Here is a 21,211-nt window from a genome sequence, read left to right on the forward strand (position 1 = left end):
CCAGATTACTAGGACTGCTTTTTCTCATTTAAAGAACATTGCAAAAGTTTGATTTCTACTAATATTGTAAGATGTTTAGAAATTAATTCTTGCTTTTGTTTTTAGTCAACTAGATTACCATAATATAACGTTTCAACCTTTCCCAGCCAATATCGCTAGACGTCACCACTAAAGGTGGTGTATGTGAGTCGCATAGCAGGTCAACCTCAAAACGCCCTCGGACCCCTTCCTGTGATACTGATATGATAACTTATATAACTTACACAATCTCAGCACAATAACCATGAGAAACAGACAAGGTGAAAATAACTGTATTAGATTAATCTTATATATATAAAAAAAAATACTATAAAAATATAAATGGCCACAACCAAATTCGTGAACGCACCTCCCTCAACCAACATCCCCAAAATACAGCACGCAAATAACTTAAAAAAAAAAAAAACCTTCGCCCCAGACAAACTCCAAAATCCAGGCAGTTTCCAGACACTTATAATAATATTACTCCTTTTTCCTTGTTCTCTTTTTACCGCAGAGTCTCCAAACGTGCTACCGCAGATAAGCAAAGATCGCTCATATCTCATCCACTTTAATTTCTCCTGACTGTCCCATCCATTTATGCTTTAGAGTGGGTCAGCCAGCAAAGTCTTTGAGGTGGCCACCTCCGTAAGCAGGTGAGGCAATCCTTTCTCTGACCGTGGATAGTCAATGTTTGCGTTTTTTGGTCCCATTTATCAGTATGTGTTGAAAACCTTTTCTGTTTTCTTTTTCTCCCTTTCTTGCCTTTCGCAGTCTTTTTTAACTGTATCCTGGTGTCCTTCCCCCCCAGGTGTTCTTTACGACCGTATGCCCAATGTGCCAGATTTATTTTCCTCCCCCACCACCACCATATTAAGGGTGTATAGGCAGCTACAGGGTTGACATTGAGGATGGCTACGAGAAAAAAGCAAATCAAATAGCATTTATGTGGCACTCCTAACTGGACTACCAAAGAAAGACAATTGGTTGCAACTAGTTTAAAATGCAGCAGCAAGAATCTTAACCAGAAAAAGGATATTTGAGAATATCTCCTCAGTCTTACAGTTGTTAGATTGGTTACCTGCATCATTCAAAATGAACTTTAAAATGCTCTAATGATATACAGTATAAAGCCTTAAATAATCTAAGCTTCCTATATTTTGGAGTGCCTGTCCCCCTATAGTCCAAGTCTTAACCTTATATAATCTAATGGTGGTCTATTTCAAGAGCCAAGCATAAAAGAAGATGTGGGGTAGCTTTTTGCCAAAAGTCCAGAATACTTTACCAAGAGATATTCCAGGCTAACACTATGATTCATTTTTAAGAACTCCTAAAAACCCACTTTTTACATTACATTTTAGGTCTACTCTTAATGAATTAGGTATGCATAGAAGTAAGTCAAATTTATTTTTAAAGTGCTTTTCACAGACATGACATCACAAAGCACTGTACAATAAACAGCACATAAAAGTGCCATCCAAATATAACAAAACAAGAAAAATAAAAGAAAAAATAAAATAGAATAACAAGAACAAACAAAAAATCAACAAAAAGCCAAGCAGTGACTCAGCTGTGTTCAAAAGCTTGTTTAAATAAAAATGTCTTAAGTTGCTTACTAAAAGAATCAACTTTGAAATGCGCAATATTAATGGAAGACCATTCCAAAGAATTGGCAGAATGGACTGAAAAGCACAATCTACAATGTACCTTAAGCCGGGTATGAGGGATGACTAAGAGGGCCTGTTGCCCAGACCTAAATGCTCGAAAGGCTGTATGTTGGTTCAGGAGGTCAGTTATATACTCAGGGGCTTGTCGGCAGAGAGGTCTATACGTAAGCACCAAAATTTAAAGTGAATTCTGTAATAAACTGGAAACCAGTGCAATGCATACAAAATGGAAGTAATATGCGCACTCCAACTAGATCGAGTTAAGAGCCTAACAGCTGCATTTTGGACTAGCTGTAGCCAAGAAAGGAAGGATTTATTCAGACCAGTGTACAGGGCATTACAGTAGTCAAGATGCGAGGAGATAAAAGCATGTACAGGCAATCTTCAATTCTGGTCTTGAGACTACAGAAATCAATTTAGAGAGGTTTCTTAAATGAAAGAAAGAGGAGCGGCTAACAGACCTTACCTGTAAATCTAGGCTTAAAGACTGATCGAAAAATAACCCCCAGATTATGTAAATTCAATTTGGCAATTGAATCCATCTTCAGACTAATCAAAGAGTGAAGCCTAGGGGTAACAACAATTAGAACCTCAGTCTTTCCTGAGTTCAACTGCAAGTAGTTATTACAAAGCCTATGGCAAGCATTCCACCAAAATGGATAATTGTTCAATTTAATTAGGTTTAAATTAGATATAAAGCTGTATATCATCCTCATAAAGGTGATATGAAATGCACTAAAATGAGTTTATAAACAGAGACAGAGGAAGGATGTATAAGGAAAACAGTAATAGTCCGGGAACCAAACACTGTGGCACTCCACAAGTCAGAGAAGCAGTAACAGACTAAAGTCTGTAGAATGATCATATTCTTCAATGACACTGCAATCATTAATTATCTCTACTTTTTTTTTGTTTTCCATTTTTTCTGTGACGGCATTGTCAGCCACCTTCCAAATGATCAATGCACTATGCAGCCGCCTTTGATATTTAAATGAAAGCGGATAACCTAACTTTCCACAAGACCCAAATATATTGAATCCTCTAAGATGAAACCTGCAAAACACTTAAGAACATTTATGTTAGGCAGAATGCCCAGAGGAGGCTGGGTGGTCTTTTGGCCTGGAACCCCTGCAGGTATTTTTTTTCTCCAGCTTATATAGAGTTTTTTTTTTCAATTTTAATTGTTATTTATCCTCCTCAGCCATCTGATGTTAGCATTAGAGTTTTAAAAAATCAATTTTATATATAAAGATTGTGCTTTTCTATTAATTATATATCTATTGTATGTGTGTATAATTCTTATCTAACTTTAACTTGTTTTTCTTTGCTTGTAACTATCTCTTTGACATCTTGCAAAGTTCTTTGAGCTACATTCTGTACATGAAAATATGCTAAAGAAGTAAATTTTGATAGTGCTTCACTCACTCAGAATATGGAACCAATGTAGGCAGTATTTCAAGATAGAGAAGCTTTTATCTGTGGCACTTCTGCACGAGAACCACCTTTTTCCACCCTCTGAAACATACGCAGTTTTTAATGTCTGGAAAACATCCGGGATTAAATCACTTAGACATCTGTACATAGACAACGTCTTTGCATCCTATGAACAATTACACTCCAAATTTAACTTTCCAGCAAAACATTTCTTTTACTACCTTCAAATTAGAAGCTTTGTTAAACAGAATCTGTCCAATTTTCCTCACCTCCCACTTACCTCTCTATTCTGGAAAGAATATCAATCAGTCTTGAGGACTCACACAGCATTTCTGTAACATATAAAAATGTTTTACAGTCCCTCCCTTTCAAAGATCCCAGAGTACAGTGGGAAAAGGATCTGTCACTCAATATCTCAGAAAAGGAGTGGAAGGTAGCAATGCACACAATTCACTCGAGCTCCATATGCGCAAAGCATACAATTATTCAACTCAAAATTATATATCCAGCGCATCTCTCTTGTTTAAAATTGTCCAAAATGTTTCCAGGCAGGATCCAACCTACAAACAAGTTCCAGCCTAAATGGGCTATATGTTTTGGGCCTAAACCAAATTAACATAATTTTGGACCAAAATCTTTAAATGCCTTTCAGACAGCCATTGGTGCCACAATCCCTTCTAACCCATTAACAACTGTGTTTGGTGGACTTCCAGGTGGGCTTAAAGTGGAGAAGGACAAACAAACTGTAATTGCCTTTACTACACTATTGGCACATAGACTTATCTTGCTCAACTGAAAGAATCCTAACTCACCTCTTTTAAGTCAGTGGATAACTGATGTTATGTATTATCTAAAATTGGAAAAAAATCAAATTCTCACTTAGAGGACCTGTATAAAACTTTTTCAAAACCTGGCAGGGTCTGACAAATAAAATTTTAGAATAAGCAGTTAAATTGAAGAAGTGAATTCTCACCACTCTTTTTCTATTCTATCTATTTTTATTTATTTATATATTTACTTATTTTTACTATTATTAAAGTGCTACTCCGCTGACCTAGCTCTCTTTCTCATGGGTGGGGGTCGATTTGTTTCAAACCAGTTTTGTTAAACTTGACTTGCATGTATGAAATGTTTTTTGATTTTAATAAAATAAAACATAAAAATAATAAAAAAGTAATTTTTGCTCTTGTTTTTAAGACTACAATAACATTATATTTATAACCACAAATGCATTCCTGAATCATCTTCACTCAACTTGCTCAGTGTGTATATTTTTACTAACTTTAACCTTCTGCATAATCCCTTCTTCCAGGTTATTTTGAATATCAATTTCCTACTCACCGGCAACATCTCTATCAAACTAGAGTGTAGAATGTGCTTTACTCTTGGCTTATTAAATTACATTTCAGTGGCTTTTGTTACACACAGTGAAGGAGACTCAACACATCTTTGCACCATAATTGAGAGTTCTGTGCCAAAACTCTTGTTTGTCTTAGAACACTTTCTAGAATTGGATTCCAATTCTGTTGAAGAGCAGTCATATGTTTAACTGGCAGCTCTTTACTTCACAACATTTTATACTGAAGACTTGAAACACATATGCCAACAAAGTAACCATGAGTTAGAATCATGTCTGTTATCTCTGGAAGAAATATGCCCTTGTGTTCTGGACATAGAGTACAAATTTAATATCTTTTCTCATTCAGAAAACTAAATTTGAGATCCATTGCACTCATGCACATCCCACTCTAGTGCTAAGCCCAGTAAAAACCTGGCCTTAAGATCAGTTACCGGTCCTATTCAAAGGAGTGATGTGTCATAGGAGTGGCATAACAAAGGAGTGAAGCCTCAGATATAAGTTTCAAAGGAGTGACAACCATCCAACCAACCATCCAAGTGGTAGGTGATGCGACAACGAACAATTCAGTGGTTCTAGTTTTTTTTAATAAAATCTTAATAATTTTTATAATTTTTGTTTTTTTTAAATAAAATTTTAATCATAATTTGTCACTCCATCGTTATGTCACTCCAATAAAATGTCACTCCTTTAATGCAGTCTTTATGTCACTCCTATGAAGTGTCACTCCTTCGATACAGACCCTCAGTTACTGCCTTTGAAACAATTTGTGTCTATTTCAGTCATTAAAAATAAGTCAGAATTTCTAACCAGAACTTCCTGCAAATTAAAATGGCCATTTATGAGTTTTACTTGACAAAAACACTAATCAGTCTTGTCAATGTAGGGCAAAAGTTCATTTTTTCAATACATCTAGTTGGAGGACATTTAAGCATCGAGTGAGGAGAACTAATAAATTAGAAAAAGACATGGCAGTATTGACAATGTGTAAGAATTTGAAGACATTATCAATAGCTAAGTGAGAAAGGATAAAAAACAACTGGTCCAGGTGAATTAAATAAGAGATTATCTTCAGTAGCCACCATGCTATGACCTTGGCTAGTAATTTAATGTCAGCATTCACGAGGGACAAGGTTGCTTGCAAGAGGTGCTTGCTTTAGAAGTAGAGTGATAATAGCCATGTTAATTCATGGGTTCAGGTGTCTAACACACCTGACCTCCGTCAATATATCAAAGAGGGGGAGGAATAGTTGGTTCTAAAATGTGGAAAACAATTCTGGAGGCAAATATTTCAAACCAGGTACCCTTGTAACATCCATGGAGAGCAATGCCTCCTTATGATCACTTAGGGAATCAGGAGTCTGTTTAAGGGAAGTGTCATCGTCTGAGAGCTGGGGAATAGGAAGGATATTGAGAAACAATTTGATAGTGGAGGGTGAAGAGCTGGAAAAACTGCGAAATAGTTTGATGTGGTACACAAGAAATTCCTCCCTGTTAAATGTGATCATTACAAGTAGTGCCTGATTTAGTATGGATGGAGGGTGATTTTCTGGACAGGCAATCTTCTTAGTCTGGCCTAGGCTACTGCTAAGTTGTAACAAGTTTGAGTTTGACAACAAGGCAATAAACTAATATTTGGTATTACCAATGAGGAGGTCATATGCTTCACTAACCAGAGGTGTTGAACCCTTTACTAAAGATGTAAGCTTGAGTTGAACAATTTTGAGAAGCTTAGAATTAGTTAGATGCTTTGAAAAGGAAATTATGAAATTATGGATAAAACCTTTGGTAGCCTTCCAAATGTTACTGACACTATCCACAGAGCCCACATTAAACATCAGAAATATATCAAATTTAATTGCAAAATGTTCATAAAAATGTTTATTACTCAAAAAGGAATGTATTGTATTTTTTACCATGGAGCATGGGGAGCCAGAGAGTGTATAACTGTAATAAACAAAATGTATGTTCTTATAAGGCTGAAGAGAATTAGGATGATTTCAGGGCCAAGGAGACAGAAGTACATGAAATAAGAATTTAGTTAATACACGATCTTGAACAATAGCATAATTAAAAATATGAGAACTCTGGAAGAATGGTGAAACAGCCTGAAAGAACCTAATAAACTAAGCTAAGAGAGAATGGAAGTGGGTATTCACATACTAATGAGAGAATGGAGATTTATCTCGGTCTGGATTCATCACAGCATGTGTGCCAAGCACAGCCTACATCCAAATCAGAAATTTAAAGAGTGTGCTTCACAAGAATGATGACACCACACATTATGGTGAGAGCAAAGAAAAATCTGACACACTATACTATTTATTATTGCAGTATAGCACATCGGTGCCAGGCAGGTGAGATTCATGAATCAAAGTCACATTTACTTGTTGACTATAGAGAAAGTCAAGCATCTTTGACCTGAGTTAAAGCCAAAGCCATAGTCATCATAACATAGGAAAAAGACAGGAGGGCAAAGAGAGTGAATAAGAAAATTGGAGCAGAAGTATAGGTGGGTGGCAGTTGGCATGCTTACAGACACATACATCAAAAAGCCACTAGACTTACAAACCCATCCCACACCACACAGCCCACCCTAAAACACAAAGATAATGCAAAACAAAGAGCACAAACAATCCTCCACCCTCACCCCTCTATATTTAGTAATACTCCTAAAACTGAGAAAATATTAACAAACCAAAGGCTGTCATACCCCCTCTACCTCTCCTAGAGCCTAAAACAAGAAAGAAAAACAATTCCCAAAATCAAATTTCATTCCTGACAAAAAAATTGCATTTATTATTGAACAAGGAGAGAGAGACTGACAGAAATTATAGAGAAAGAATTGTTTTAATAGTTTAATAAATGCATTGCTTTTTAGAGTAAACTCTAAAAGCAATGCATTCATTAAACTATTAAGATTTTTTAAAGTCAGTACAGTGAAGGAGCTACTGTACTTGGAAAAAATACAAAGACACTAAGAAAGTCATGGGAAACTCCCAGCTGAAATAAAATTGTCTACTGCCTTCAAAAGGAGCAAAATAATTGTGTATGCAGATCTGAAGGGTATACTTTGGTCACTTTGGTTTTCCTTATGATGGAGATTGTGCATGAAAAAAATGTAAATCCTAGAGTGATGATACTGGAGCAGCCAGTGTGCCTCCTTCAAAATCTGTTAATGACAACAGGAAGAGGACCAGAGGGGTGCATCTCCTCCATGTATACACAGTGAATGTGCATTATGTCAGGATTAAAATCAGGCAGGTTCAGAAACCCTTTGGACCATGTCTGAGTGAGGAAAAAGATCGGTTTGTTCTTTTTAATGCCTTATTTCAGATCCACAAGTCTTAAATTATCCCAGCAAGCACTGTCTTCTTGGTTCATCAGCTTTGTATTCAGGGATGTGACTTTATCATGGATTGTTATCTTTATTCTACTGTCATTACAAGACAATGTAGTTTGCAAGGCCTGAAAAACTTTATTTCCTCCGGTTCTTGCTTAATGGCAGATGATTCAGCTTGGATATCTGCAAAGTTATCCTTCATGGTTGTATTTAAAGTAGTGGTATGCTCAAGAAACTGGATTCAGATAGATAGATAGATAGAACTTTATTTGTCCCCAGGTTTCATCCTACCCGGGATTTGATCCTGCCTTGCGCCCTGTGTTGGCTGGGATTGGCTCCAGCAGACCCCCGTGACCCTGTGTTTGGATATAGCGGGTTGGAAGATGACTGACTGATAAATAAACTGATATATAAAAATACTGTGTATACAGCCACACTATGGTTTTAACACATACTAGAATGACTAAAAAGCAATAGAATTAAAAAGAAAAGTTCTGACTTGGCAGTCACCATAACAGTGTGGCATTATGGAGATAGTTGTTAGTATAAAGGAGCCCCAATAGTGTTTCTTGACACACCTGTGATGAATGTCCTCAGTGTTAGTGTGTCAGAGAGAGGACATGCAGCATTGTTCATAATGGCACTCAGTTATGTTTTAATTCTTTCCTTTGCTGCTATCTCCAGAGGGTCCAGAGTGCATCCTATTACTGAGCTTGCCCTTATAATTAGCTTGTTGATTCATTGGGCCTCTCTTGAAGTGATGTTACTAGCCCAGCAAACCACAGTGTAGAAAACTACATTGGCTATCACAGAGTTGTAGAAGGAAGTCACTTCCCAGATTAAAGGAACAAAGTCTCCTGCGCTGCAATTTCTTATGTGTGTTCCAAGACCAGTCCAATCTGTCATTAATGTGTACCCCCAAGTACTTGTAGGAGTGGACCACCTCTACATCCACTCCATGAGTAGTGACCAGACATAGAGGCTGTTTGGTGTGGCTAATGTCAGTAACCAGTTCTTTGGTTTTGCTTATCTTAAAATGCAGACAATTCTCTTTGCTCCAAGAAGCAAAATTCTCCAACTGGCTCCTATACTGTGTCTCATCCCCTTTATCAATACACCCATAAATGCAGAATAATCTGAGAATTTCAGTAAGTGACATAACCTGGTGTCATATTTATGGTCTGAGGTGTACAGAGTGAAGAGAAAAGGAAACAGGACTGTTCCTTGTGATGCTCCAGTGTTGCTCACATCTATATCAGAGAAACAGTCTTTGAGTCTCACAGACTGCTGTTTGCCTGAAAGATAATCCATTATCTTGGACACCATATACTCATCCACCTGCATATGTTTGAGATTAGCCCTTCACAGAGATGGCTGTATGGTATTGACAGCACTTGAGAAATTAAAAAAACATAATCCTCACAGTGCTGCCAGCTTTGTCCAGGTAAGAATATGCCTCGTGGATCAGACAAATAATTGCATCCTGCATTCCAATCTTTGTCCAATAGGGAAACTGCAGTGGGTCCAGGTGGTCTACCACAAGAGGAATCATACTGTATAGTCCATGATCAGCCTCTCACAGATCTTTATTTTGTGAGATGTAATGTAGGTGCCACTGGACTGTAGTCATTAGGTGAAGAGCCTATTGTTTTCCACAGCATTAGCACTTTCTGAAGCCTTTGTGACACACAGAACAGGTGACAGAGGACACCACAAAGTTGGTCAGCACAGTCCTTAAGAACTCAAGGACTGACTCCATCTGGTTCCTTGGCTTTTCCTGTGTTTAGCTTCTTCAGTTGTCTCCTTGCTTGGCCTTCAGTTATGGACAGCCCACACTGATGGTCAGAGTTGGACTTGCCACTGGCTATTCCAGTTGTCGTGGTAGGAGTTATTGATGTAGAAGGGATGGTAATAGCATCCCAATAATACTCACAGCCATCAAAGAGATCCGTAGTTGAATTCTGCAGTTACTGGGTGAGTTTTATAAAGTGTAATGGGATCTCTGGCCTGAAGAGAGCATGTTTATGGATTCAGGGGCAGAAAAGGCAAAGAGAGGGGACTAAGTTTGAAGTGAGGAGATGGAGCATAAGCTAGCCAGCTGACACCATGGAGCACCACATGACACTGACTTCTCAATGAATAACAACCAGTCAACAAAATAATGACAGATAGTTTAAGTAGTCAGGTAAAGACACATTTTAAGGGTAACACACTGTACATGTGTCTTCTCCTGTACTTAAGAGTTTCCAATATATACATACATTTTTCCCTTTACATATTACTTAAAAATATTAAGTTCAGTGTGTTACAAATTCATAGATATTGCTAGAAGTATCTAACTTGTCCAGACCTATAGGAATTCCACACTTCCTTATAGTAATATCCATACAACAAACTAAACTATCTAAATGACTTTGCATCATGGTACAAGTTGCTCACCTTTGGCTTTAATTGGATATTGGGGACATTTAGCATAGGGAAGGAACAATAAGGGAGACAATCACACTTGGTGCATAATGCAAATATTCAAAAAGTCAATATTCATATACTGCGGTGGGTTGGCACCCTGCCCGGGATTGGTTCCTTCCTTGTGCCCTGTGTTGGCTGGGATTGGCTCCAGCAGACCCCCGTGACCCTGTGTTTGGATTCAGTGGGTTGGAAAATGGATGGATGGAATATTCATATAATAACAATGCCAAATAGTGCACTTTATATAAACAAATAAGTGATACAAATATTGTAATCAATATTGCATACACGCATAAAAAATAATAATAAAGAGAAAAACTTTAAATAAGCCAGCTGGCTTACTCTGGCAAACAGGACTAACAATTTGCACAAAAGTCACTCTATAGCAACTCTCTTCCTGTACAAACCTCTCCCTAGCCCACACCTGAACTGACTGGGTGGGATGTCCTTATAATCTGAATTGAACTTCTCCACTCATAACAGAGGACAGACTTGTACATACAAGAGTGCATTTTTCTTTTCCAGTGACTGTGAGTGACTCTGAGCAATCTGATTGGTCAGGTTGGCTTTGGTGACACAACAAAAGAAGAAGTGTGAGGGTGAAACGCACAAGAAGGAGTAAAGACTCATGAGACATGTTGATAGAGTCATCTTCAAAAACGGCAAGTATAAAACCAGACAGGAGGTGAGAAAGGCGCTGTGAAAATTCTGAAGAGTCAAAGGAGCAGGCTTTATGGGAATACACTCAAGAGAGGGATCACCAGTTCAGATATGTTTGCACATGGAAATACAGAGGAAAGGCACTGAAGGTACAAATAGGACAAGAGATAACAAATATTTTTTAAATTATACTGCCACCTGTCTTTGACAGGTACTTTATTTAATATTTTATAAAGTTCTCTCTTGCAATTAATGAACTGGTAAGACGTTTTTCCAGTAGTAATGATTCTTGTATTCTGGGAACAGATTTTATAGAAATATATTTAATATAATTAATAATACAACTAATTTAACAGAAGAATAATCACAAAACACATAATACAGTGCACAACATTCACAAAATATAATTCAATGATTTATACTTTTTGCATATAATGCACTATCACTGCTGATGACTGAGCCCTGAGATTGGGCAGCAACCTTGAGCGATTGTAAACGTTCAAGATATAGCCAGTTTTTTCCTACGGCCCCTTGAATAGTCTTTGCCTTTAGGGTTTTGTGCTACACTGTGAGCACTTAAAATAGACTCTTCTCTCTTTGTCTATTTTGACTATTTGCCAAAGGAAATACTGCATACAGGACATGGGACCTGAAAGAATAAGCTATAAATCTAGAACTACATGACTTGTCCTGCATTATGAGAAGAAGACAGGATGTGGAGCCCAGTGGAGTAGGTCAATGCATATATTTCTGTATTTCTTGTCTTGTAGGTGTCCCCTATGACCTAAACAGCAGGAAACTTTCTTAAGCATGGCAACATTACATATTTGCCTGCCTTCAGTAAAACAATAAAAATGCCTGCACAATAGAGCTAAGCTGTTAAGACTGTGTGGTGTCTTTTTCTCTCTCATTACACCCCTCATTATAATTCACTAATTGATGAAAGCCATTTCTTTGGTTTTTGGCTTTGCCTACTAGTTCAAAAGGTCCATTTGAAAATTGTATTGTATGAATGCCAAAAGATCTTTCAGCACTTGCCTTCTTAGATAAAAACGCCACTGCTATACTTATTCCCATATTTACTGACAAAACACAGCTTTTCTAAACTGGAAAAGTAGAGAGACAAGTTTTTGATTTTGCTAGAGTTAATTATATATGCTGATAAACCATTTATTTTAAACTAACTCAGCCTGCATTAAAAAAAACAATAGTGCATTTAAGGATATCTGGTTACAGCTAGTACAAGATTAAACATTTGTGTGAAAAATAAACCTATTTATTCCTAACAGATAAGTATTCTAAAACCATATAATCATTACACATTGATGATTCAGTTCTCTTTGGCCTTCCAGCTCTATTCACTACCAACTTCTCTTGTTTTATGGATCTCACCCAACATAATTAAACAAAATAACAATTTGTTCATTTATTCATTTAATTTGTTTATAATTTCAGAAAAGGAGTGGAAAGTAGCAATGCACAGAGTTCACTCAGACTCCATATGCGCAAAGCATAGAATTATTCAACTTAAAATTAGAGAGCGCATCTCTCTCGTTTAAAATTGTCCAAAATGTTTCCAGTGCAAGATCCAACCTGCGAACGCTGCAGTCAAGCTCCGACCTCACCGGGTCACATGTTTTGGGCCTGGACCAAATTAACATATTTTTGGACCCAAATCTTTAAATGCCTTTCACACAGCTTGGATGTCACAGTTCATCCTAATCCACTCACAGCTGTGTTTGGTGTACTTCCAGATGGGCTTAAAGTGGAAAAGGACAAACAAACTGTAACTGTCTTTACTACACTACTGGCACGTAGACTTATCTTGCTCAATTTAAAGAATCCTAACTCTCCTATTCTAAGTCAGTGGGTAACTAATGCTATACTATTTGAAACTGGAAAAAATCAAATTCACACTTTGAGGATCTGTACAAACCTTTTTCAAAACCTGGCAGGATCTAATCAATAACATTTTAGAATAATCATTTAAATTGAGGAAACAGGTTCTCTTCCCTCTTTTACTCCATTTATCTTTATTCATTTATTATTTTATCAGTTCATTTGTCTTTACTAGCATAAAGATTTACACTGCTGGCCTAGCTCTCTTTCTGAGGGTTGGGGGTTGATTTGTTTCAACCCTTTTTATTTATTTTTTTTTTTTTTGTAAAAATCGAGTTATGTGTATGGAGTGTTATTTGATTTTAATAAATTCAATAAAATTTAAAAAAATTGTTTATAGTTTCCTTATGTATTAATTTGCCCAGCTGCAAAAATATCACTGAAAGGCTGTCAGTGACGATCTGATTTGTTCAGTGACAGTATTAATATGAGAAAACATTTGAATAAATCTGAAGCTAAAGAAAAATTACAGTTAATAAAAATCAACCAACAAAATGACTTTATTCCATTTTATATTTTATTATGGAATTGTCCTAATGATGTCTGTAGCTGCTCCTCTATGCTGGATTTAGAATACAGTCAATTCATACAGTCCTCAAAAGGCTTGTTTGTACTCTCAAACTTAAATGTATGTAAAAAAAAAAGTGATAAAATACAGCATGATCCTTTGATATAACTAAAATTTGGTTGTTACCGGTGTGCAGTTTGCAGCTTCTCTTTGTTAGCCTGTGTGGGTTTTCCTTCTGTTTTTTTCTGCTACACCCAAAAGACCTGCTTAGGCTAAGCAATGACTAAAACTAGCCTGTATACATGCAATCGAACATGCCCTGCAAATGTTTAGCACCCTGTCGAGAGTGGTGCTCTCTTCCTGTTAATGTTAATAAAAACTTAAATTGTTTGAATAATATGAATTTTATTGCAGAAATGTTACTAGAACTAATCATAATATATTAGATGACATCCAGCCCTGCTTGAGTACACACCATTCATTAAGTTCTTATTTCAAAAAATGAGATTCTGTATAAAGAAAATGTGCCCTTCCACCTCTCTTGGTGGTGAACTGTCACATTTCCCACAGCTAATGTTTTGTTTTGTTAAATTCTTGACTTGATGCTAAACGGACAGATTGCCTTTTTATGTCTTAAGTTGATGTAGTCTGAAGAAAATGCAATCTGTTTAATTTTATGAACACAGTTTTATGGTTTAAAATCACTTGGTTCTGTTAATTTAATTTCTTCTAAGCTGCCACACCAAGAGGGCTGGATTGTTGGTTTAAGGTGCCTCCAATCAAATAGCCTTATACTTTTTTTTTATTGTTTATGGATATTTGTTTGTAGTTAATTTCAAATTGCACAGCCAAGCAGCAGTCTTCATAAATGTTCTTGTTGTTTGGATTAAAATATAGTGAACTTAGTAGTACTTTATGTTCCAATTTTTTCCCTACATGTTAGAAATATGATGCAGCAGCTGTGCTTATTTCCTGTTCATGCAACTCAAATTATAAGCCAACATTTTGGATAGGATTTCATTTTAAATATCACTTGAACATTCAACATATATTGTTTTTTAATTGTTAGCACTTGCAAATTCTCAGTTTTGAAATACTTGTCTCTCTGTCTAAAAATAAACTGCTCAAAAAAAAAATTAAAGGAACACTTTGAAAACAAATCAGACCCCAATGGGAAAAAAAATCCTGCTGGATATCTATGCTGATATGGACTGGGTGATCTGTTAGGAGTGAAAGGATGCCACATCGTTTGATGGAAATGAAAATTATCAACCTACAGAGGGCTGAATTCAAAGACACCCCAAAAATGAAAGTGAAAAAATGATGCGGCAGGCTAGTCCATTTTGCCAAAATTTCATTGCAGCAACGCAAAATCATATTCTGTACTTTGTATGGCCCTCAAGTGCTTGTATGCATGCCTGACAACATCGGGGCATGCTTTTAATGAGATGACAGATGGTGCCCTGGGGATCTCCTCCGAGATCTGGACCAGAGCATGACTGAGCTCCTAGACAGTCTGAGGTGCAACCTGGGTATATATTGTAATGATGTGGAGGGTGCAAAGGACAGAGGAAAGGAATTAGCCTCGTAATGTCGATTGCTGGTGAGTGGTCCTAAAAAGTATCGTTGGCATCCTCTGCACTATTTACCAGTCGCTTAGATGTTCTTTGGCAACATATGCTCCCAGCTTCTTTGTCCCTTTGTCTGCTCACACACACTACCCAGCTCCACCTCTCTTTGCTCATCCGGGGTCAGAGCAAACCTGGATGCTTCCGTAAGCTGACGCAAGGTCAGTATCCCCATCTGAAGGTCGCATCCACGCTTTAGTAACTGGGAGACTTAACTGAAGTGCTCTCTAAGTGCTGTGTCTGTGCCCTTTCTACATCCTGATCACAGAGCTGCCTTTAATAGCCAGCTTTTCCAGGTATTCCATACCCCCTCGACAAGTCTCAGCCACCTGAGGAGAGTACCACTCAAAACTATTTTCATTAGTTTCTTCGTCACCTTCTATGTGTCGGGGCAAAGTGAATGTGACCCAGAAGACAGCACCCTCCATGTCTCTATGCAGTCCTGGATACAAAAAAAGAAAAAAAAAAGACCTCCTAACTTGAGCTTGTAATTGATTCTGAATATCTTAATAACAGGAAGAAAATCTTCTGCATATATGAGTACTAATGGTATTCCTGTGAAATACCTAGTTTACTATAAATGGCTTTCCTTCAAAAGAAATAAAAACTTAGAAATACTTACAGGAAAAGTAAATATCAAAGATTGAAACATATGTCTGCATTATCATTATGGTTACAGGTGTTCAGTGCCAAAATGGTTGGCAAATAGCACATCACCAGTATATCACTAGGATATCTGCAGCAGGACATACTGCTGACTAAGACTATCAAGTGAAAATATTATGTTTCTTATCTACTTTTGCTTCTAGTGTGAAATCTTTACCTTTGTACAACATAGCCACCCACTAGTATCAGGTTATATACAGTATATGTAATTATAAAATATATTTTATAGTTAATAATTAGTTTTTATTAAAAAACAATATAACAGTTCAGATACCTGCATTTATGAATATCCTGCTTTATGCATACTGCATGTTGTCATTAGTATATTGTTTGTGCTGACTGATCAAATGCATCAAGGTTGTAAATATAAAATCTCCTTCACAGTTCATAGTGTGATACTGGGGGGGTTTGTTTCACAGGTCATGGGTTGAGAGAGCACACACACACTCCAGCAGAGGGAGGTTGAGAGGCTGCAGTTGGCTGCTGCATAGTAATACCTAAGTACTCTTATTAGCCAATGGAGGCTCCTGCCTTTTATTCAAGGAGCCTTTTTTAGTTAAGGGGCTTTTTTATTTAATTTTTTTGTTGGAAGGCTGCTTTAATTCCTCTCCCACTTGGAAAGAGGCAGTGGTGCAGTAAGAATTATCTTTCTGGACTTCTCTAGCGATGTCAACACCATCCAATCTCTGCTCCTCAGGGACAAGTTGACAGAGATGGGAGTTGATTCATACCTAGTGGCATGGATCGTGGACTATCTTACAGACAGACCTCAGTTTGTGCATCTCGGGAACTGCAGGTCTGACATTGTGGTCAGCAACACAGGAGCGCCACAGGGGACTGTACTTTCTCCGGTCCTGTTCAGCCTATATACATCGGACTTCCAATACAACACAGAGTCCTGCCACGTGCAAAAGTTCATTGACGACACTGCTATCGTGGGCTGCATCAGAAGTGGGCAGGAGGAGGAGTATAGGAACCTAATTAAGGACTTTGTTAAATGGTGCGACTCAAACCACCTACACCTGAACACAAGCAAAACCAAACAGCTGGTGGTGGATTTTAGGAGGACCAGGCCCCTCACGGACCCCATGATTATCAGAGGTGACTGTGTGCAGAGGGTACAGACTTATAAATACCTAGGAGTGCAGCTGGATGATAAACTGGACTGGACTGCCAATACTGATGCTCTTTGCAAGAAAGGACAGAGCGGACTATACTTCCTAAGGAGGCCGTCATCCTTCAACATCTGCAATAAGATGCTGCAGATGTTTTATCAGACGGTTGTGTCGAGCGCCCTCTTCTATGTGGTGTTGTGCTGGGGAGGCAGTATAAAGAAGAGGGACGCCTCACGCCTGGACAAACTGGTGAGGAAGGCAGGCTCTATTGGAGGCACGGAGCTGGACAGTTTGACATATGTGGCGGAGCGACGGGCGATGACAGGCTCCTGTCAATCATGGAGAATCCACTGCATCCGCTGAACAGTATCATCTCCAGACAGAGGAGCAGCTTCAGCGACAGACGGCTGTCACTGTCCTGCTCTAATGACCGAATGAAGAGATCGTTCCTCCCCCACACTATGCGACTCTTCAATTCCACGGGAGGGAGGATTCGGGGGCGGTGGTGGGGGGGTGTTAAATGGTAACATTATACAATGTTATTGACTGTTATACCTGCCTCGCACTCTCCACCTTGCACATTTTAACTTGCACTGTGTTTTTTTCACTCTTTAATTAATATTGTTTTTATTAGTATGCTGCTTCTGGAGTATGTGAATTTCCCCTTGGGAATTAAAAAAGTATCTATCTATCTATCTATCTATCTATCTATCTATCTATCTATCTATCTATCTATCTATCTATCTATCTATCTATCTATCTTTAATTAGCCTGAACTTTAAATAGTGAGTAAGAGCCTTGAATTTTGATCTCGTTGCTCCTTTTTTTGGCTGGATATGCGCTAAGAATATTTTGATTTTTTGAACATTAATCTTTTTTTTTCTTTTCCTAATTTCAGTCATTACCTTCTTTACCTTGTTTTTAAGTGACTGTTTTAAATAAACTTTCAGTTCTTTGACATAATATCCCCCATAATCCTTGTCTTGGACATTCTGCTTGCATTATCCATCCACCTTGGTCCCAGTCAGTCCCAATCAATTAGCTGGTTGTCTGTCTATGCAGGTGGCTGGCGACAAATAGTTTGTCAAAGGACAAATGAGCAGAAGTGTCCGTATAAAAGGTTTAGGGGCCGACCGGGCCACCCCACTTAATGCTAAAGTCCAAAAAAGAGAACTGAAATAGGAAGTTGGTGGAACAAGAACAGAAAATGAGTGCACAGACTGCTTGGGTAGCATACTAGGCTTCTCAGTCTTTAACACTATGTCGAGCTAATCAGTCTCAGGGTTGTCTAGCATGCAGGAGGTCTGCTTCTGAACTGACTCTTTTCCTTCTGGAAATTTATAAGGCTTGACCTGAAGGGAGGAGTTCCTGGGTGTGTTATGGGCAGGGCACAATTACCCCACATTTGGCATTTATTTGGTATTGCAGAGGATTAAAGAGATAATATAGATAGTGACAGTGCCTCCTTTCATCCTGTTGCAGTACTGCAAACATCAATGGAATCCAATGGGTGATCTTCAGATGTCCATGCGTGACAGTGCGTGGCCATTATCTCATCAGCTTTACATGCAAATTGAAAGCTTGTGAATAAGAGATTTAGAGAGACAAACATGTGTCAGAAGAGTCAGAAAGTGGCTTTATTAGTAATTAAATAACAGACAAGAAATGCTTCAGTATTTACTCTTGGAATATCAATTTTCTCTTGGAATTGTTCTGTAGATATTGAAAATAATACAAAAGTAAAAACCAAAAATCAAAATAATGCATTTGCCTTGCAGTCTAAGAAAATATGCAAATACATTCTCAAATCTGAATAATTCAATTTAAGTTCACACATGGCAGGACACAGCCCTGATCAAGGAGACAGTCCATTGCTGAGTAGTAACTCAGACTCACATTCACACTCATGCAGAAGCCATTTTGGAAGCAGCAGTTAACCTAATCTTCACATCCTTAGGGATGTAGGAGGAAAACTGTAGAATCGGAGAAAACCTACTGCAGACACAGAAAGAACATGTACACATTACATGAACAACAGGAAAATTAGGCATTCATGTCCAGAATGCTGGATGAGTGGGTATCTCTAGGCACAGTGTACCTAGTATAACATGAGTACCAAATACTGTATTTTTAGTTACAGATCCTGCTATAGTCTAGTGAAAGTTCTGCAGGAGTTTACCCTTTCAAAAAGGGGCATCATGTTTGGCATTCCTTTTTAGTGTAATCAATATGATCACAGTAAGAAAAAGCATGGCATTTTCACTTTTACAATGACATTTGCTCCAAAGCAGTAGCAAGCACTTTAGGCCAACACAGTAGTGATGCTTGATCAAATAACAGAGTAATAATGTACCTTGTACAAGCTATTTTGACTTAGTTTCTTTGTGGAATGCCTTATCAAACATTCTGAAAGAAGCCAACACCTTTGTTATAGCAAAGAAAATAGTAAAATGAATCTTAAAATACTCAAGAATTCCTCTGCTATGAACTGATTTGCTCTCTCTTTAAAACATGTAGTGGGAGGAATTGCTAAATATGGGCATTCAGGAAATGTTATGTGTTAGAGCTGCACTCAAAAAGCTGTAAGGGTAAGGTTGCTTACAGAGCTTCAGGAAATGCTGCATGTAAAATGATGCTAATCGATTAATGGTTGCTGACAAAGTAATAAATAACTAACCTAAATGACCTCCAAGCATAAGCAAAACGTGTTGAAACACAAAACATAGCTAGAACAGCATAGAAATGAGAACAGAAACCTTACTAATCCTGGGTTAGTTTCCTGAAAACACTGTAGTGCTAAGAGCATCCTGAACACCTTAATTCACAAGTGTTTCCCAAAACCCACTTTGATTAAACTCTGTAGTCTACATGCTCCCTCCTGCACTCATTAATCTTTAAATGTTTCTTAAAATGGCTGCCTCTTTCAATAACCTTTGGAGCTGGATGTCTCCAGATGGAGTACATTAAATTCAAGGAGCAGATTAGTGAGCTCAAAGTGTGGGTCAGCCAAATGTAGGTGTAAGGAAATGCTCTTTGTAAGTCGTCAGTAGACATCAGATTTTCACTGCTGCGGTGCCGCACTGTTACAGTTGTGTGTGCAGCATTGCATGACATTCCTGTGACAGCCTAGGCAGGCCATCATCATGATTACTTTTTCTTGTTGATTTGACCACAAAGCAGGAGACAGAGCTGGAAGTGGCAGAGTTAAAGATACTAAGATTTGCAAAGGGTGTGACGAGGATGGACAGGATTAGAACTGAGGACATTAGAAGGTCAGCTCAGGTTGGATGGTTGGGAGACAAAGTCAGAAAGGGGAGATCGTGTTGGTTTGGACATGTACAGAGGAAAGATGCTGAGTATATTGGGAAAATGATGTTAAGGATAGAGCTGCCAGGTAAGAGGAAAAGAGAAAGGCCTATGATGAAGTTTATGAATGTGGTGAGAACAAACATGCAAGTGGTGGGTGTAACAGAGCAAGATGCAGAGGACAGAAAGATATGGAAGATGATCCGCTGTGGCATCCCCTAACAGGAGCAGCCGAAAGAAGAAGAAGAATTAATTTTCAAATGAAAATATTTTGTATGCATATCACTATACTTGAGTTATTCTCAATATCATCCTGCAACTCCTCAAATCTTTGAATTTTTTCACACATCATGTTGTGGTGTGCAAACATTTATTTTTGTTGCTATCTCGTCCCACTTTTGTTCTGCTGGACATTGGAAAGTGTCCCTTATTAAACAATAACACTCTGCTGTTGTCAGTCTTATTTAAGAAGACAAACAAGTACTTCTTTAAAAAGGTGTGGTTTTCTTTTATAGCACGAAGCCATCATTTTCTTGAATATGTCTTTAAATCAATAGGATTCTAATTTTGTGCCAGTTTATAGAATTTTAGTTGAGTAGAAATTAAATTGTTGTGTAATATTTACTTCAAATTGCACATTGCGTCTTTATTTCACCCCACCGAAAGTCCAAAAACCATGCAGAATGATCAAATGATTTTCAATCATATTTTTGGTGCATTTTATAACTAAGAAGTACTTTATACTCACTCATAAGAAGGCAGATTAAGATGGTTTTTAGGAAACTGTTGAAAAAATAGCATTTAAATTAAAATTAAGTAAAATTAATAGGTTTAGGAAGGTTCATTTATTTATTTATTTATTTTCTGTTAAAATGTATTGTAGAGTGAGGCAGTGAGGCAATAACAATGAGCAAGGGGATGATGTAACAATGTGCAAAAGTGCTTTTATTAAAAGTAACCCAAAACAAAAGTGTTCAAATCAAAGTGCAGCAGTACATTCAACAGTTCAATAAATAATCCAATAAAAGAAACGTGTGGAGGTTAAAATACAAAAACAAAACAATTCTTTAAAATGAGGTTAAAATGCACTTCAGGAAACAGTCTTTATAAAAATAACAAATGACAAGCCCGGTGCTTCTTT

Source organism: Erpetoichthys calabaricus, chromosome 4 (assembly GCF_900747795.2).
Source record: "Erpetoichthys calabaricus chromosome 4, fErpCal1.3, whole genome shotgun sequence".
Classification (NCBI taxonomy): domain Eukaryota; kingdom Metazoa; phylum Chordata; class Cladistia; order Polypteriformes; family Polypteridae; genus Erpetoichthys; species Erpetoichthys calabaricus.